The sequence below is a fragment of the Arachis stenosperma genome, chromosome 1 (genome assembly GCF_014773155.1).
Source record: "Arachis stenosperma cultivar V10309 chromosome 1, arast.V10309.gnm1.PFL2, whole genome shotgun sequence".
NCBI lineage: Eukaryota > Viridiplantae > Streptophyta > Magnoliopsida > Fabales > Fabaceae > Arachis > Arachis stenosperma.
Genome location: NC_080377.1, coordinates 88308050 through 88325114, shown reverse-complemented (window position 1 = coordinate 88325114; position 17065 = coordinate 88308050). Strand labels below are relative to the sequence as shown.

The 17065-nt window shown below is 42.7% G+C and overlaps 1 non-coding gene across 1 annotated transcript; it reads left to right on the top strand.

The window, feature by feature from the left end:
- Positions 1–16143: 16143 nt before the first annotated feature.
- LOC130948170 (small nucleolar RNA R71) lies at positions 16144–16251 on the top strand. Its single transcript, XR_009072953.1, has one exon. It is a non-coding gene; the product is annotated as a small nucleolar RNA R71 (small nucleolar RNA).
- The last annotated feature ends 814 nt before the right edge of the window (positions 16252–17065 follow it).

Genomic DNA, 17065 nt, shown 5'->3' with positions numbered 1-17065 from the left:
ATAGGTGAGATTAGAAATGTGGAATTTATTGGGCTTAGGAGATGTTGTATTCTCCGGATCAAATTCATTTTCATCTCTTCCTCAATCAAAGCATCTATTGATCTCCTTGGCAATCTTAAGTGATTGGATTCCAATTCCTTGGCAACCCAATCTCTCTAAGCTTGAATAATTGCCCAATTCCTTGATTTAATTGCTCATGGGAAGAGATGAAGTGTGGTCACTGATTATACCACATGTATTTCCAAATCAAAGTGTTGGGAGGATTACATGTCACTATATCCGCGCAGACCCCAATTTGGTCCAACATGAGAAAAGATATCTAGCATGATCTCCTCATCCCTTTTCCAAGGCATAGAGGAGATCCAATTATGGAGAGTTTCTTTTCCAAGAAAACTAACCAATTGAATTAAAATCGAAAGCTTTCTAGTAAATCAAGAGAGAAGAGAGAGGAAGAAGAAAGAAAACTATAATTGATCCATCAAATTTCAATAGAGCTCCCTAACCCAACGAAAGGAGTTTAGTTGTTCATAGCTCTGGTAATGAAAAATGGCAGAAAAGAATACATGCTTAGCTAAAAGGGTAGTTCTCCAAAGTGCCAAGCTTCTCTATAGTTCAAAACTATTCCTATATATACTACTCTTCTTGATCTTCTAGTGAGTTCTTCGAGTCTTGGATGTGGGCCTTAGAGCTTGAGTTAAAGCAGTTACAATCTTTAGTGGGCTTAGCTTGCAGAAAAGTGTGAGTTAGGCACAGGCGTTAGTGATGTTAACGTTAAGTGAAAATATGGGTTCGAGAACGTTAGTGGCAATCACCTTTTTCACTAACGTCCAACCCCAATATAGTCCACGTTAACTTCAACGTTAGTGGCACTAACGTGACCACTAACGTTGCCTTATGATCCTTCGCAAGCATTATTGGGAATCACCTTTTCCAATAACGTTGCCTTGTGCCCCTCTTTCCCTACATTAGAGTTTACGTTAGTATAACTAATGTGACTCTTAACGTGGGCATGCCTAGCTTCGAGAGCGTTAGTGACACTTACCTTTATTACTAACGCTCCAAACACCCCTTTTTCCCACGTTAGAGTTCACGTTAACTAGGTTAACATGGCCACTAACGTGGTAGTGAATGCCATCTCCAACGTTAATGACAAAGGTGAGTGTCACTAACGTTGGTATTGTCTTTTCTTCCATGTTAGAGTTCACGTTAACTAAGTTAACGTGACTCATAACGTGACTGTTCATACCCTGGGTCGAGCTGTCCGACCCGGGATGTTCTACAGACAAAGCGACCGACCTCTTCAGGTAAGGACAAACCCGATCTCTTCTCAAAAGAGCTCGGCCAAATCACAGGAAGGCCCAAACAAAGGGCCCAAATAGAGGAACACGTCCCAAATCCAAGGGCGGCCCAAGCCCGTATAGATAAAGGCGGTTCCCTTGAAGATAAGAGGACCCCAGTCAAAGATAAGATAAAGATAAGATAAGATAACTAACTTATCTCATCCAAAAGAGGTCACTCTACACCATTATAAATACACTGGAGCACCCAGGTATAACTCATACTCTGATTCTACTCAATACCTGCTTAATACCCTTGCTAACTTAAGCATCGGAGTCCCTTGCAGGTACCCCCCACCCTCTGGGAACGAAGGAATCAGCATCACCACCAAGTCCAACAAGTCGGACACAAACCATTCCAACCAGTACAGAAGATCTCGTTAGAGATTGACCTACAGTTTCAGGTAACCCTCGGAACATTGGCACCGTTGCCGGGGACCCTGGAAGTCATCTCATTACCATGGCGGATGACCATGACAATGACCACACTTCAGATCTAGAAGAATGAATGCCACACAAAAAAGCGGGCACAACACCAAAGGATACTCCCCAAGTCAATAATAAAAACTCCCCAAACGAGGGAGCCCTAGAGGCATTCCAAAATCGGCTAAAACAACTTGAGGAAGACGCCTTACGAGAACGAGAGGCCGAGAAGGATCTGCAAAGAGAAATAAGGCGACGCCGGGAATTGGAAACAAAACTCCTGAAACTTGAAACCGATGTCAAGACAAAAGACAGCCGATCCGGTCCCGAAGATAATGCACGAAAGGAGCAAGACCCATTCACGAAAGAAACCATGAAGACAAAAATCCCAAAGGACTTTAAACTCCCAGATATGACCTTATACGACGGCACTACAGATCCGAGCCATCATCTCAGCAACTTCAGAAGCAGAATGTACCTCACCGATGCCTCAGATGCAGTTCGTTGCAAAGCCTTTCCAACTACTTTAAAAAAAACAGCAATTAGATGGTTCGACAATCTCTCTCCTAGGTCCATCTCAAGTTTCGACGACTTGGCTAAAAAATTCCTGGCCAGATTCTCCATCCAAAAGGACAAAGCTAAACATGCTCCGAGCTTACTAGGAATCAGACAAGGGGAGCGGGAAACCCTGCGAAACTACATAGAGAGATTCAACAAAACATGCATGGATATACCAAACCTTCCAACAGAAGCTGCCATCATGGGTCTCATTAATGGTCTGCGAGAAAGGCCTTTTAGTCAATCCATATCAAAGAGGTATCCCACATCTCTGAACGAGGTGCAGGAGCGAGCGGAAAAGTACATCAACATGGAGGAGAACTCCTGATTAGGAGAGACCTCAAAAGCAGGGTTCACCCCTCGGGATAAAGACAAAGATTCCAGAAAAAGGAAGATCGACATGGAGAGAAAATATAAAAGTACCACAATTATACTCCTCTTCGGGTGTCTCTTGTGGATGTCTACAAAGAAGTTTGCAACACAGAAAAAATACTACCAGCTCGACCACTCAAAGGCAAAAAAGGAGGAGGAAACTGGGCTGAATACTGTGAATACCATCGGATCCGCGGGCACTCCACCAATGAGTGTTTTGACTTAAAAAACGTCATAGAAAAGCTTGTGCGAGAAGGGAGGTTAGATCGATACCTGGCCACCCACGAGGATGAACAAAGGAAAAGAAGAAGAGCAGAAGATGTCGGACCAGCTATGCGATCATCCCGGACACAAGAGAGACACGTCCATATGATACACGGCGGATTCGCCGTGGGAGGAATCTCCAAGTCATCCCGCAAAAGACATCTCAAAGACATATATCACATCGCAGAAAGGAAGGAAGCACCCGACATCCCGACAATCACTTTTACCAAGGAAGACGCATCCGGCATCACAACAGGACATGATGATCCCATGGTCATCACTATTATATTGGCAAACACAAATCTCCATCGCACACTGATAGAGGAGCTTTGCCAATATCTTATTCAAAACCGCCTTCAACAAACTCGGCTTGGAAGAAAAAGAACTCAGAGCATATCCGGACAGCCTGTTTGGGTTAGGAGATACCCCGGTTCAACTAATGGGATGCATTCCGCTCCACACAACTTTTGGAAAGGGAAGTCAGTCAAGAACACTCAAAATAGATTACATCGTCATTGACGTAAGCTCAGCCTACAATGCCCTGATAGGTTGGACAACGTTAAATCAACTCGGCGCAATAATCTCGACTCCGCATCTATGCATGAAGTTCCCAACCGCAGAAGAAATAGCCACAGTAAAGGCAGACCAGAAAATGGCGCGCCGCTATTACAACGAAAGTCTAAACCTCAAAGGCGGAGGTGAAGAATTCCACACAATCGAGCTTGGTGGAGTTCGGAGGCGGGAGGAGCTTCGCCCACAACCTGAAGGAGAAATAGAGCAAATTCAGATCGGGAACACCCCGGACCAAATAACCAACATCGGAACACTCCTAAAAGGGGACATAAAAGAATCACTCATACAGTTCCTACGCAGCAACACCGACCTCTTTGCGTGGAAGGCCGCAGACATGCCAGGTATAGATCCCAAACTAATGCCAGGATCTCGGCCGGTACAACAAAGGCGCAGAAAGCTAGGACCCGAACGCTCTCAAGCAATGGAAGAACAGGTACGAGCTCTACTGGAGGCAGGCTTCATAAGAGAAGTCAAATACCCGTTAACACTTGCTAATGTCGTTTTGGTAAAAAAGTCAAATGGGAAGTGGAGAATGTGCACCGACTATACCGATCTCAACAAAGCTTGCCTGAAAGATCCTTATCCACTCCCAAATATTGACGCACTAGTAGATGCCTCCTCCAGATACAAATATCTCTTCTTTATGGACGCATACTCAGGATATAACCAAATACCAATGTACCCACCCGACCAAGAAAAAACCTCTTTCTTAACCTCAAAGGCAAACCACTGCTACATTGTTATGCCTTTCGGTCTCAAAAATGCGGGAGCCACTTACCAAAGACTAATGAATAATGTTTTTTCGGATCACATCGGGAAGGTCATGGAGGTCTACATAGACAACATGCTAGTGAAGACGCAAAATAAAGAGATGTTATTATCCGACCTGACACAAGTATTCAACACCATAAGACAACACGGCATGCAACTCAATCCCACAAAATGTACCTTCGCAGTAGAAGCGGGTAAATTCTAGGGTTTTATGGTCACACAGAGAGGAATCGAGGCAAACCCAGACAAGTGCAGGGCCGTGCTTGACATGAAAAGCCCGACTTGTATCAAAGAAGTACAATAACTCAACGGACGGCTGGCAGCCTTGTCCAGGTTCCTGGCGGGATCCACAATAAGATCTCTCCCCTTCTACGCCACTCTAAGGAAGGGAAAGGAATTTGAATGGACAGTTGAATGCGAGCAAGCCTTCCAAGACTTCAAAAACTTTCTGGGACAGCCACCTATATTAAGTCGACCACGGGAAGGGGAACCACTCATCTTGTGCCTCGCAGTGGGAAATCAGGCAATAGCCTCAGCACTGGTCTGAGAAGACAACAGCGGGCAGCAACCCATATACTTTATCAGCAAAGCATTACAAGGAGCCGAGCTGAACTACCAGAAAATAGAAAGTTCGCTTACGCTCTCATAATAACATCTCGACGACTTCGCCCATATTTCCAGTCTCACACCATCAAAATTTGGACCAACCAGCCCATAAAAAGAATCCTACAAAAAACAGATTTGACGGGCAGAATCTTGCAATGGGCAGTCGAGTTGTCCGTGTTCGATCTTTAATACGAAGCTCAGACGGCCATTAAATCCGAATATCTGGCCGACTTCATTGCGGAATTTACGGACACACCGGAAATCCCCACAGATTGGCATCTATACGTGGACGGCTCCTCAAATAAAACAGGAAGTGGCGCAGGCGTAATAATTGAAAGCAACCAGGGGACCCAGATCGAACTCTCCCTCAAATTTGGGTTCCCTGCCTCAAACAATTGATAAACCCCATTTTTAGGGTTTATCTTGTATTGAATTTAGAGTATTTTGATGACCTTTTCTCGTATTTAACCTATGAATTGGCATGGTTTTGTAATCTCTCCCGTATTTGTGCTTAAGTGTAAAAACATGCTTTCTAAGCCTTATTTTGATGAATTCTAATTCCTCTTTGATTCCATAAGATGCCTTGATGTGTTTGTTAGTAATCTCAGGTTGAAATAGGCTAGACATGGATCAAGGGAGCAAGGAAGAAAGCATGCAAGTGGAGAGAAGCACAAAAGCCAAAGAATTAATCTCGCCCAAGCACGCGCACGCGCACAAGGTGCTCGCGCGCACATTGCAGAATCGGCCAGGGACGCGCATGCGTACCGTGTGCGCACGCGTCGAAGCTCGTACATGACTTCATTAAAGCAACACGTGCCTGGCGATTTGAGAGGGTTTCTGAACCCATTTTGGCGCCAATTGCTGAGAGAAAGGAATAAAAGGATCAAGGATTGAGGGGAAGGCAATGAATCTAGCATATAGCATAATTAGGATTAGTTTTAGAGTTAGTTTAGAGACAGAAGCTCTCACTTCTCTCTAGAACTAGGATTAGAGTTAGATTAATCTCTCTTCTTAGATCTAGGTTTAATTCATGCCTCAATTCACTTCTCCTTCATCAAGTCTTAATCTTCCCCTCTTCCTCTTTCTAGCTATGTACTTTAATAATTGTAATTCTTCATTTTGTTTTGGATAGATTGTTGTTCCTTTGTTTTCTTTCAATAATGCAATTTGAGGTAATTCATGATAATTGTGATTTCCTTGATTGTTGTTATTAATTCTTTGCAATAATTGTTGTTAGATTTTGTTCTTGTTGTTGATTTACTATGCTTTCCTTTTATGCCTTCCAAGTGTTTGATGAAATGCTTGGTTGGATTTTAGAGTAGAATTTTATACTCTTGGCTTGGAAAGGTAACTTAGGAACTCTTGAGTTACTAATGTCTAAGTAATTGATGATTGGGATCCATTGACTCTAGTTCTCACTAATTGAATTAGTGGAGAGTTAGGACTTATGGACTAGGATTGATATAGCTCATTTGACTTTCCTTTACTATTAGTTAGAGGATGATTTAATGAGATTAATCCTTGCCAATTCTCATATTGTGGTTAGTGATTAGGATAGAGATACTTGACCACCAACCCTTGCCAAGACCTTTTTAGCCATTAGTTTACTTTCTTGCCATTTATCTTTCATGCCTCTTATCAAAACCCCAAAAATAATTCATAACCAATAACAAGACACTTTATTGTAATTCCTAGGGAGAACGACCCGAGGTTTGAATACTTCGGTTTATAAATTTTAGGGGTTTGTACTAGTGACAAACAACTTTTTGTATGAAAGGATTATTGATTGGTTTAGAAACTATACTTGCAACGAGAATTCATTTGTGAAATTCTATACCATCAAAAACCCAATCATCAACAATCAAGCGGAATATGAGGCACTTCTAGCAGGTTTGAAGCTGGCTAGGAAAGTTGGAGCTCAAAAACTTATCATCTTTAGCGACTCACAGGTAGTCACGTCACAAATAACAGGCAGCTACCAAGCCAAAGATCCCACTATGAAAAAGTACCTGGACAAAACCAGGGAACAGCTCGGACAACTCGGAGAGTACGAGATTCGACACATACCCCAAGAACAGAATGCCCGGGCCGATGCACTCTCAAAGCTATCCAGCACCAAACCAAAAGGCAACAATAGAAGCCTTATCCAAGAAATTTTACAGAAACCATCAATCTCAAAAGAAGAAAAAGTCTTAGCCATAACAGGTCGCGATCAGGGATGGATGACCCCCATAATCAATTACCTCACAACGGAGGCCCTCCCTACAAATGAGAAAGAGGCAAAGATGTTAAAACGGGAAGCACAATACTATACCATCATAAAAATCACATTTTGTACAAAAGAGGGATTTCAACACCATTGCTGAAATGTGTGCCGACTTCCAATGCTAAAGATATCCTAGAAGAAGTGCACAGTGGCATTTGTGGCAATCACCTCGGAGCGCAAGCACTCGCCAAAAAAGTACTTCGGGCAGGATTCTATTGGCCGACGCTACAAAAAGAAGCCACAGAATTTGTAAGGACATGTTCGCCATGTCAGAAGCATGCCAACTTTCACGCCGCTCCACTAGAGGAACTCATCAGCGTAACCTCACCCTGGCCATTTGCAAAATGGGGCCTCGATCTCCACGGACATTTTCCTCAAGGATCAGGGCAAGTCAAATTCCTCTTAGTAGGAATAGACTACTTCACAAAATGGATCGAGGCAGAGCCCCTAGCTAACGCCACAGCACAAAGAAGTCGGAAATTCCTATATAGAAACATCATCACAAGGTTCAGAGTTCCACACTCCATCACTACAGACAATGGTACCCAGTTCACAGACGCAGGCTTTAGAAAACTAGCGGCCGACCTAAATATAAAACAACAATTCACTTCTGTTGAGCACCTCCAAGCCAATGGACAAGCTGAAGCTGCTAACAAAGTTATATTAGCAGGGTTAAAATGAAGGCTACAGGATGCAAAGGGAGCCTGGGCCGAAGAACTCCCACAAGTCCTATGGGCATATCGAACGACTCCACATTCCATAACAAAGGAGTCACCTTTCCGATCAGCTTACGGGATGGAGGCAATGATCCCAGTAGAAGTGGAAGAAGGATCACCCAGGGTAATCCATTTCAGCGAAAAAGCCAATTCCCAACTCCAAAGGGAAGAGCTCGACTTACTTCCGGAAATTCGAGAAAGAGCTCGGATAAGGGAAGAAGCGTTGAAACGATGAATGGCCTCCAGATACAACCAAAAAGTAATACAGCGGGCCTTCGATAAAGACAACCTCATCCTAATCCGAAATGATATAGGAGCAACTCAACCTGGAGAAGGAAAACTGGCAGCAAACTGGAAGGGACCCTTCCGAGTCATAGAAGTACTGGGAAAGGGCTACTACAAGCTTTCCGAACTCGACGGGTGAGAGCTTCCTAGATCATGGCACGCCTGCAACCTAAGAAGGTACTATAGCTAGGGATGACAAAAGATTTTGGACAGGGCACACTTTTTTTCTTGAAAAGGTTTTTTAACGAGGCGCCATGCCAAGACCTACAAATCACCCGACTTAGGAAATTAACTCGTCATGTATATTTGTATTTTCTTTTAATAAAATTTGCTCAGATTCTCTACAAACGCTCAAGTCGTATTATTCTAAAAACATTCATCGTCCGACTGTAAAGCTACAGATTGACAAAAAGTGAAAACCGAATTCACTGTGTGATCATGATAAAAACAAGGGCTAAAAACCCAAATTCTATGAAATCGGCAAAGATGAAGACAGAATAATACAAGAAGTTATAGAAAGTGATCCATAGAAAGGACCTGACGAGGTCCTAATAAAATGGATTGCTATAAAATAACTTAAAGGCTGGACGGCACAAAAGTCGGACCAGCCACAAAAACCCAAAGTTATAAGTAAAGCCCTGGAAAGAGGTCTGGCCAACCCTATAAAAGAGGATTACTATAACTTCGAAGAGCCCGAGAGGACGAAGTCGGACTCCTACAAAAAGTTACAAAAGATAAATCCTTGAAAGAGACCTAAATAAGGTCCAAGAAAGAGGATTATCAAGTAACTCGACAGGGCCCGACATGACGAAGTCGGCCCGAATAGATTAAAGTTACAAAAGATAAATCCCTGAAAGAGACCTGAACAAGGTCCAAGAAAGAGGATTATCAAGTAACTCGACAAAGCCCGGCATGACGAAGTCAGCCCGGAAAGATAAAGCTACAAAAGATAAATCCCTGAAAAAGACCTGAACAAGGTCCAAGAAAGAGGATTATCAAGTAACTCGACAAAACCCGACATGACGAAGTCGGCCCAGAAAAGATAAAGTTACAAAAGAGATCTAAATAAGATCCAAGAAAAAACGATTACCTAGTAACGGAACAGCGACCGACGTGAAAAAGTCGGACTAAAGCTACAAAAAGTTATAAAAAGTAATCCCAAGGGGCTGCTAGAAATAACTCAAGAAAAGATCAACTGAGAAAATCAGCCAACAGAGGGCAGATTGCTCGACCCGATAAGACCTCGACTTCGCCAAAAGCAATCAAAAGAGGATGAATAAAAAACAACTCTGAAAGATTCCAGATAAATGCTAAAGAAAGCTGCAAGCAAGCATATTGTGAAAAACAAGGCAGTTACCATAAAACAAAGACTCAAGAGGCCGCTTGAAGCCAACCTCAAGAGCAAGAGAAACTATTTTGTTTTTCAAAATAAAGGTGCTAAGAGCAGTAACTATCAACAATCAACAAAACACCATTTACAAAAAAGATTGCAAAACCCACAGGCCGGGCTATACACAAATCTATCAAGGATAATCAAAGAGAGTCCAAAGGCTTCCCAGTAGCAGATTCAACATGAGGTAAAGGAGGACGAGTCTGGAGAGGCATCGCATCCACTGTCCCGTCGCCTCGATTCAAGATCTGACAGTCAGGATCTGGCTCAACTATGGTCGAGGGGGCTGAAGGAACCGGCGAGGCAGAGGCTTTAACAAGAGGCGCAAGAGTGGTGCACGAAATTGTGATCACTACTTTGTCCATATTCGAATAATCCCCGGTAATGGCTCCAAAGACTTGGTGCTCAATACCATGGCATAAACACAACTTCGCACAACTAACCAGCAAGTGCACTGGGTCGTCCAAGTAATACCTTACGTGAGTAAGGGTCAATCCCACGGAGATTGTTGCTATGAAGCAAGCTATGGTCACCTTGTAAATCTCAGTCAGGCAGACTCAATTGGGTATAGATGATGAATAAAGCATAAAGATAAAGATAGAGATACTTATGTATATCATTGGTGAGAGCTTCAGATAAGCGTATGAAGATGCCTTCCCTTCCGTCTCTCTGCTTTCCTACAGTCTTCATCCAATCCTTCTTACTCCTTTCCATGGCAAGCTCGTGTAAGGGTTTCACCGTTGTCAATGGCTACCTCACATCCTCTCAGTGAAAGCGATTGCATATGCTCTGTCACAGCATAGCGGAATTCAGCTGTCGGTTCTCGGTCAGGCCGGAATAAAATCCATTGATTCTTTTGCGTCTGTCACTAACGCCCCGCCTGCTAGGAGTTTGAAGCACGTCACAGTCATTCAATCATTGAATCCTACTCAGAATACCACAGACAAGGTTAGACCTTCCGGATTCTCTTGAATGCCGCCATCAGTTCTTGCCTATACCACGAAGATTCCGATTAAAGAACCCAAGAGATATTCACTAAGCCTCAGATGCTTGTAGAACAAGAATGGTTGTCAGTCACCTTGTTCATAGGTGAGAATGGTGATGAGCGTCAATCATCACCTTCATCAAGTTGAAGAACAAGTGATATCTTGGACAAAGAACAAGCGGAATTGAATAGAAGAACAATAGTAATTGCATTAATACTCGAGGTACAGCAAAGCTCCACACCTTAATCTATGGTGTGTAGAAACTCCACCGTTGAAAATACATAAGAACAAGGTCTAGGCATGGCCAAATGGCCAGCCTCCCAAAGAGGGTTCAATCATAAAAACATGATCAAAAGATGAAAATACAATAGTAAAAGGTCCTACTTATAGGGAACTAGTAGCTTAAGAATTACAAAGATGAGTAATTGACATAAAAATCCACTTCCGGACCCACTTGGTGTGTGCTTGGGCTGAGCAAATGAAGCATTTTCGTGTAGAGACTCCTCTTGGAGTTAAACGCCAGCTTTTATGCCAGTTTGGGCGTTTAACTCCCAATTAGGTGCCAGTTCCGGCGTTTAACGCTGGTTTTTCTTGAGGTGACTTTGAACGCCGGTTTGGGCCATCAAATCTTGGGCAAAGTATAGACTATCAAATATTGCTGGAAAGCCCAGGATGTCTACTTTCCAACGCCATTGAGAGCGCGCCAATTGGGCTTCTGTAGCGCCAGAAAATCCACTTCGAGTGCAAGGAGGTCAGAACCCAACAGCATCTGCAGTCCTTTTCAGTCTCTGGATCAGATTTTTGCTCAGGTCCCTCAATTTCAGCCAGAAAATACCTGAAATCACAGAAAAACACACAAACTCATAGTAAAGTCCAGAAAAGTGAATTTTAATTAAAAACTAATAAAAATATACTAAAAACTAACTAGATCATACTAAAAACATACTAAAAATAATGCCAAAAAGCGTACAAATTATCCGCTCATCACAACACCAAACTTAAATTGTTGCTTGTCCTCAAGCAACTGAAAATAAAATAAGATAAAAAGAAGAGAATATGCAATGAATTCCAAAAACATCTATGAAGATCAGTATTAATTAGATGAGCGGGGCTTTTAGCTTTTTGCCTCTGAACAGTTTTGGCATCTCAGTCTATCCTTTGAAATTCAGAATGGTTGGCTTCTTTAGGAACTCAGAATCCAGATAGTGTTATTGATTCTCCTAGTAGAGTATGATGATTCTTGAACACAGCTACTTTATGAGTCTTGGCCGTGGCCCAAAGCACTCTGTCTTCCAGTATTACCACCGGATACATACATGCCACAGACACATAATTGGGTGAACCTTTTTAGATTGTGACTTAGCTTTGCTAAAGTCCCCAATTAGAGGTGTCCAGGGTTCTTAAGCACACTCTTATTGCCTTGGATCACAACTTTATTTCTTTCTTTTTCTTTCTTTTTCTTTTTTTTTCGTTTTTTTTCGCTTGCTTCCTCTTTTTTTTTGTATTCACTGCTTTTTCTTGCTTCAAGAATCATTTTTAATGATTTTTCAGATCCTCAGTAACATGTCTCCTTTTTCATCATTCTTTCAAGAGCCAACCTTCATGAACCACAAATTCAAGATATATATGCACTGTTTAAGCATACATTCAGAGAACAAGAGTATTGCCACCACATCAAAATAATTAAACTATTATAAAATTCAAAATTCATGCAATTATTTTCTTTTCAATTTAAGCACGTTTTTATTCAAGAAAGGTGATGGATTCATAGGACATTCATAACTTTAAGGCATAGACACTAAGACACTAATGATCACAAGACACAAACATGGATAAACATAAGCATAAAATTCGAAAAACAGAAGAATAAAGAACAAGGAAATCAAAGAACGGGTCCACCTTAGTGATGGCGGCTCTTTCTTCCTCTTGAAGATCCTATGGAGTGCTTGAGCTCCTCAATATCTCTTCCTTGTCTTTGTTGCTCCTCCCTCATGACTTTTTGATCTTCTCTAATTTCATGAAGGATGATGGAGTGTTCTTGATGCTCCACCCTTAGTTGTCCTATGTTGGAACTTAATTCTCCTAGGGAGGTGTTTAGTTGCTCCCAATAATCTTGTGGAGGAAAGTGCATCCCTTGAGGCATCTCAGGGATCTCATGATGAGTGGGGTCTCTTGTGTGCTCCATCCTTTTCTTAGTGATGGGCTTGTCCTCATCAATGGGGGTATCTCCTTCTATGTCAACTCCAACTGAATAACAGAGGTGACAAATGAGATGAGGAAAGGCTAGCCTTGCCAAGGTGGAAGACTTGTCCGCCACTTTATAGAGTTCTTGGGCTATAACCTCATGAACTTCCACTTCTTCTCCAATCATGATGCTATGAATCATGATGGCCCGGTCTAGAGTAACTTCGGACCGGTTGCTAGTGGGAATGATTGAGCGTTGGATAAACTCCAACCATCCTCTAGCCATGGGCTTGAGGTCATGCCTTCTCAATTGAACCGGCTTGCCTCTTGAATCTCTCTTCCATTGTGCGCCCTCTTCACATATGACTGTGAGGACTTGGTCCAACCTTTGATCAAAGTTGACCCTTCTAGTGTAAGGATGTTCATCTCCTTGCATCATGGGCAAGTTGAATGCTAACCTTACATTTTCCGGACTAAAATCCAAGTATTTCCCCGGAACCATAGTAAGATAATTCTTTGGATCCGGGTTCACACTTTGGTCATGGTTCTTGGTGATCCATGCATTGGCATAGAACTCTTGAACCATCAAGATTCCGACTTGTTGAATGGGGTTGGTAAGCACTTCCCAACCTCTTCTTCGGATCTCATGGCGGATCTCCGGATATTCACCCTTTTTGAGTGAAAAGGGGACCTCGGAGATCACCATCTTCAAGGCCACAACTTCATAGAAGTGGTTTTGATGCACCCTTGAGATGAATCTATCCATCTCCCATGACTCGGAGGTGGAAGCTTTTGCCTTCCCTTTCCTCTTTCTAGAGGTTTCTCCGGCCTTGGATGCCATAAATGGTTATGGAAAACGAAAAAGCAACGCTTTTACCACACCAAACTTAAAAGGTTTGCTCGTCTTCAAGCAAAAGAAGAAAGAAGAGAGTAGAAGAAGAAGAAATGAGGAAGAAGGGAGTGGCTTATGTGTTCGGCCAAAGAGGGGGAGAAGTGGTATTTAGGTTGTGTGAAAATGAAGGAGTGAAGGAGGGTTTATATAGGAGAGAGGGGGTGATATGGTTCGGCCATTTTGGGTGGGTTTGGGAGGGAAAGTGGTTTGAATTTGAAGGGTGAGGTTGGTGGGGTTTTATGAAGGATGGATGTGAGTGGTGAAGAGAAAGATGGGATTTGATAGGTGAAGGGGTTTTGGGGAAGAGGTAATGAGGTGATTGGTGAATGGGGGAAGAAGAGAGAGAGTGGTGGTGGGGTTGGTGGGGGTCCTGTGGGGTCCACAGATCCTGAGGTGTCAAGGAAAAGTCATCCCTGCACCAATTAGCACTCAAAATCACGTTTTGAGGCATTTCTGGCGTTAAACGCCGGGCTGGTGCCCATTCCTAGCGTTTAACGCCAGGTTCTTGCCCTTTTCTGGCGTTTAACGCCAGTCTGGTGCCCCTTTCTGGCGTTAAACGCCCAGAATGGTGCCAGACTGGGCGTTAAACGCCCAACTGCTAGCCTCACTGGCGTTTAAACGCCAGTGAATTCTTCCTCCAGGGTGTGCTATTTTTCTTCCTGTTTTTCATTTTGTTTTTGCTTTTTCAATGGATTTTGTGACTTCTTATGATCATCAACCTACAAAAAACATAAAATAACAAAAGAAAATATATAAACTATAATAATTGGGTTGCCTCCCAACAAGCGCTTCTTTAATGTCAGTAGCTTGACAGAGGGCTCTCATGGAGCCTCACGGATACTCAGAGTAATGTTGGAACCTCCCAACACCAAACTTAGAGTTTGAATGTGGGGGTTCAACACCAAACTTAGAGTTTGGTTGTGGCCTCCCAACACCAAACTTAGAGTTTAACTGTGGGGGCTCTGTTTGTCTCTGATTAGAGAGAAGTTCTTCATGCTTCTTCTCCATGGTGACAGAGGGATATCCTTGAGCCTTAAACACATAGGATTTTTCATTCACTTGAATGATCAGTTCACCTCCATCAACATCAATCACAGCCTTTGCTGTGGCTAGGAAGGGTCTGCCAAGGATGATGGATTCATCCATGCACTTCCCAGTCTCTAGGACTATGAAATCAGTAGGGATGTAATGGTCTTCAACTTTTACCAAAACATTCTCTACAAGTCCATGAGCTTGTTTTCTTGAGTTGTCTGCCATCTCCAGTGAGATTCTTGCAGCTTGTACCTCAAAGATCCCTAGCTTCTCCATTACAGAGAGAGGCATGAGGTTTACACTTGACCCTAAGTCACATAGAGCCTTCTTGAAGGTCATAGTGCCTATGGTACAAGGTATGGAAAACTTCCCAGGATCTTGTCTCTTTTGAGGTAATTTCTGCCTAGACAAGTCATCCAGTTCCTTGGTGAGCAAAGGAGGTTCATCTTCCCAAGTCTCATTTCCAAATAACTTGTCATTTAGCTTCATGATTGCTCCAAGGTATTTAGCAACATGCTCTTCAGTGATATACTCATCCTCTTCAGAGGAAGAATACTCATCAGAGCTCATGAAAGGCAGAAGTAAGTCCAATGGAATCTCTATGGTCTCATTTTGAGCCTTAGATTCCCATGGTTCCTCATTGGGGAACTCATTGGAGGCTAGTGCACGCCCATTGAGGCCTTCCTCAGTGGCGTCCACTTCCTCTCTTCCCTCTCCAGATTCGGCCATGGTTATGGCTTTGCACTCTCCTTTTGGGTTTTCTTCAGTATTACTTGGGAGAGTACTAGGAGGGAGTTCAGTAATTTTCTTACTCAGCTGTCCCACTTGTGCTTCCAAATTCCTAATGGAAGACCTTGTTTCAGTCATGAAACTTTGAGTGGTTTTGATTAGATCAGAGACCATGGTTGCTAAGTCAGAGGGGTTCTGCTTAGAATTCTCTGTCTGTTGCTGAGAAGATGATGGAAAAGGCTTGCCATTGCTAAACCTGTTTCTTCCACCATTGTTGTTGTTGAAACCTTGTTGAGGTTTCTCTTGATTCTTCCATGAGAGATTTGGGTGATTTCTCCATGAAGAATTATAGGTGTTTCCATAGGGTTCTCCTAGGTAATTCACCTCTTCCATTGAAGGGTTCTCAGGATCATAAGCTTCTTCCTCAGATGAAGCATCCTTAGTACTGCCAGGTGCATTTTGCATTCCAGACAGACTTTGAGAAATCAAATTGACTTGTTGAGTCAATATCTTGTTCTGAGCCAGAATGGCATTCAGAGCATCTATCTCAAGAACTCCTTTCTTCTGACTTGTCCCATTGTTTACAGGATTCCTTTCAGAAGTGTACATGAATTGGTTATTTGCAACCATTTCAATGAGCTCTTGAGCCTCTGTAGGCGTCTTCTTCAGATGAAGAGATCCTCCAGCAGAGCTATCCAAGGACATCTTGGATAATTCAGAGAGACCATCATAGAAAATACCTATGATGCTCCATTCAGAAAGCATGTCTGAGGGGCATTTTCTGATTAACTGTTTGTATCTTTCCCAAGCTTCATAGAGGGATTCTCCATCCTTCTGTCTGAAGGTTTGGACTTCCACTCTAAGCTTACTCCATTTTTGGGGTGGAAAGAACTTTGTCAAGAAGGCATTGACTAGCTTTTCCCAAGAGTCCAGGCTATCTTTAGGTTGTGAGTCCAACCATATTCTAGCTCTGTCTCTTACAGCAAAAGGGAATAGCATCAGTCTGTAGACCTCAGGGTCAACCCCATTAGTCTTGACTGTGTCACAGATTTGCAAGAACTCAGCTAAAAACTGATGAGGATCTTCCATTGGAAGTCCATGGAACTTGCAATTCTGTTGCATTAGAGAAACTAATTGAGGCTTAAGCTCAAAGTTGTTTGCTCCAATGGCAGGGATAGAGATGCTTCTCCCATAGAAGTCGGGAGTAGGTGCAGTAAAGTCACCCAGCACCTTCCTTGCATTGTTGGCATTGTTGTTGTTTTCGGCTGCCATGGGTTCTTCTTCTTTGAAGAATTCGGTTAGGTCCTCAACAAAGAGTTGTGCCTTAGCTTCTCTTAGCTTTCGCTTCAAGGTCCTTTCAGGTTCAGGGTCAGCTTCAACAAGAATGCCTTTGTCTTTGTTCCTGCTCATATGAAAGAGAAGAGAACAAGAAAATGTGGAATCCTCTATGTCACAGTATAGAGATTCCTTGAGGTGTCAGAGGAAAAAGAAAAATAGAAGAAGGAGGTAGAAGAATTCGAACTTGATTAGATAGAGTTCGAATTGTGCATTAAGAAGGAGTAGTACTCCATAAATAGAAGGATGTGGGAGGAAGAGAAGAGAATTTTCGAAAATTAATTAAAAAGATGTCAAAAACATTTTGAAAAATTGATTGATAATTTTCGAAAATTCAAGTGGAAAA